This window comes from Dama dama, chromosome 20 (assembly GCF_033118175.1).
Source record: "Dama dama isolate Ldn47 chromosome 20, ASM3311817v1, whole genome shotgun sequence".
NCBI classification, from domain to species: Eukaryota; Metazoa; Chordata; class Mammalia; order Artiodactyla; family Cervidae; genus Dama; species Dama dama.
The window spans coordinates 90062004-90065407 of record NC_083700.1 but is presented as its reverse complement, the minus strand read 5'-3'; positions in this window follow the sequence as shown (position 1 = coordinate 90065407).

The following is a 3404-nucleotide window of genomic DNA, read 5'->3' as shown; positions in this document are numbered from 1 at the left end:
GAGGTGGTTCCTCTTAGGCTTTTTTGTTTTGGGTTTTGTTTTAATTGCTTAACCTAATTGCCTAATCCCCACAAAGAGCTTTCCAGTAGTAAGTTCAGCTGACAGTTTCTGTTGGCTCCTGGTTCTTCAGGTAATGGGGGGAGACACGCATCTTTCCTGTAAACTTGCTTCTCTCTCCTGAGGTATCCTTTCTTTAAAAATTCTCTTCATTTTTCTAAGAGTAAACTGCTACTGCCTGATTCTGATAGTCCTGCTGCAATAAAGGGGTTATACCCTTGGATTTAGGAAGTTCTATTTCACACTTCTTCCAGCCAAATGAAGATTAAGAATGTGTGTGTATTTATTTTTACCAGTTGAATCTTGTGTGCTGATTATGCTCTGTACATTGTGCACTAGAAATCTCTCCACTGAGTGAAGTGAACACAGAATTTATTGTTAGAACATCACTGCTCTAGCAATGTATTGTTTAAACTACTGCTATAATGTGAAAAGGAAGAGTATTCTTTTGATTTTGAAAAGGAAGGGTTTTTTGTTTGTGTTTAATTTTACCTGCGTTTCCAGTGGCTTGCCCAGTGAGTTACTGGACAGCTGAAATTTGAACTCTGATAATGAGCCAGTCACAAAGTTCTTCCAATGCATTATCTCATTAATCCTCCTTACAGTTCATATCAACACATCTGCCTGTTTTCTTAGCCAACACTGTCTGTCCTTTGCTCAGTAACCGTTTGGATCCCAGGTCCTCTGTACTCCATGATTTGATTGGAGAGAGGCATTTGGGGGCGGCCAGCGCACATAAACATATGCTGCTTTCATTCAGCAAACATGATCAGGAGTATCTGAACTTGGTATCTTGGTTCCATCATGTCCTTACTTTGTGACTATAGACAAGTTCTTTTGTCTTTCTGGTCTGTGAGTTCCTTTTGTAAAATGGGGATAATTCCTGTAGCATGGGGATGTTATAAGAATCAGCTGTAACAACATAGATAAAGCACCCGGCGCACAGTTGGAGCTGAGTCTCTACTCTCTTGCTCTGTGATGTCTCTGCTGCCAGTGTTGGATTCCTTAGTGAAATACTCACCTCTGTTGAATAGCAAGTTCCCCATAGCAGGAGCTCTTAAGACCAAAGCATCAGTTCAAGCTTGATGAAAAAGTATATATTTCATGCTTATATCAGGTGAATGTACCCTTGGGCAGTACACCTTGGGTGCAGGCAGTTCCTTAAGGGGGCTGTGCCTGCCGGCCTGTCTCAGTGTTCAGCATTCCTATTTACAACTTTCCCCAACCCTCCCTCTGGTCTTGGGTTCACACTGTGAAGGAGTCTATGGGGTGAGTAGAATGGCATAAACAATTATTAAGTCTCAGTCCAGTTGGGGCTCACACACACATCTTGCATATTTGTACAGAACCCAACTACTTGTAAAGCATCAGCTGCTTTGTTTGATCCCCTCAACTTTGAAATAGAAGTTATCCTCATCTTCCACACAGAAGATGGATAGGTTCAGTTCAGTTCAGTTGCTCAGTCGTGTCCAACTCTTTGCGACCCCATGAACCACAGCACGCCAGGCCTCCCTGTCCATCACTAACTCCCAGAGTTTACCCAAACTCATGTCCATTGAGTTGGTGATGCCATCCAACCATCTCATCCTCTGTTGTCCCCTTCTTCTCCTACCTTCAATATTTCCCAGCATCAGGGTCTTTTCAAATGAGTCAGCTCTTCGCATCAGGTGGCCAAAGTACTGGAGTTTCAGCTTAAACATCAGTCCTTCCAATGAACACCCAGGACTGATCTCCTTTAGGATGGACTAGTTGGATCTCCTTGCAGTCCAAGGGACTTTCAAGCCTTGTCCAACACCACAGTTCAAAAGCATCAATTCTTCGGCGCTCAGCTTTCTTTTATAGGCCAACTCTCACATCCATACATGGTTACTGGAAAAACCATAGCTTTGACTAGATGGACCTTTGTTGACAAAGTAATATCTCTGCTTTTTAATATGCTGTCTAGGTTGGTCATAACTTTCCTTCCAAGGAGTAAGTGTCTTAATTTCATGGCTGCAGTCACCATCTGTAGTGATTTTGGAGCCCCAAAAATAAAGTCAGCCACTATTTCCACTGTTTCCCCATCTATTTGCCATGAAGTGATGGGACTGGATGCCATGAGGTGTAGGATCAGGATAACTCTATTGATTCCTTGTCCAGAGCTCCTTTTCTTATATATATGTTTGTCTAGTCTCTTGGTAATTAGGTCTTAAATTAGCTGGCCTCCCAATTCAGGAGGATGAATTTTGTTAAATTAACCCCTGCTGCTCGTGACCCTAAAGCAGCTCCCATGTGGAGTTTCCCATGATGCTTTGGGAAATCAGCAGGCTCCAAACAGGTGGCTCTTTTCCATGACTCCTAAACAAGTATGGCATATCTCCACAGCCACACCTGCCTCTCTGGAAGTTACCTGCTACTCCTTGAGTTGCCGCCAGGATCCCCAGTTTCATAGATACTATATAGATTATATTTTTAAAAAATAGCTTTATTAAGATAGACTTTTCACGCCATGTCTATCTTTTCATCTCACTTAGAGTTCATCATTCTATGATGTTTAGCACATTCACAGTGTGCAGCTGTCACCACAATCAATTTTAGAATATTTTCATCTCCAGTAGAAAGGCTGTACTGATTAGCAATCTCTCCCCTTTTCCCCTCAACCTCCTAACTTCCCCCAAATCCTAGACAAAACTTCACTTTCTGTCTCTGTAGATGGTCCTATTCTGGACATTTTATATGAATGGAATCATATAATATGTGCCATTTTGCTTAGTATAACGTTTTCAAGATTTATCCATGTTCTAGACTGTGACAGTGTTTAGTTTCTTTTTATTGCTGAAGACTGTTCCGGTATATGGATAGATCACATTTTGTTTATTCATTGATCAGTTGATAGTAATTTGAATTGTTTCTCCTTTTTGGCTACTATGAATAATGCTGACATGGACATTTGTGTAGAAATCTTTGTGTTGACATATGTTTTCATTCCTTCTAGGGTGTATCCCTAGGAGTGGAATTGCTGGGTTGTGTAGTAAGTCTGTGTTGACTCATTTAAGGAACTGCCTGGATATTTTCAAAGTAGCTGCACCACTTACATTCCCACCAGTTGAGTGTGACTGTTCCAGGTCCTCCACACCCTCACCAACACTTGTTTTCATCTATGGTGATCATAGCCATTGTGGTGAATGTGAAGTGGTATCTCACTGTGGGTTTTATTAGCTTTTGGGTGTTTTTCAAGCTGGGTCTTGGTTGGCTTCCCTGGTGGCTCAGCTGGTAAAGAATCTGCCTGCAATTCAAGAGACCTGGGTTTGATCCCTGGGTTGGGAAGATCCCCTGGAGAAGGGAACGGCTGCCTACTCCAGTATTCT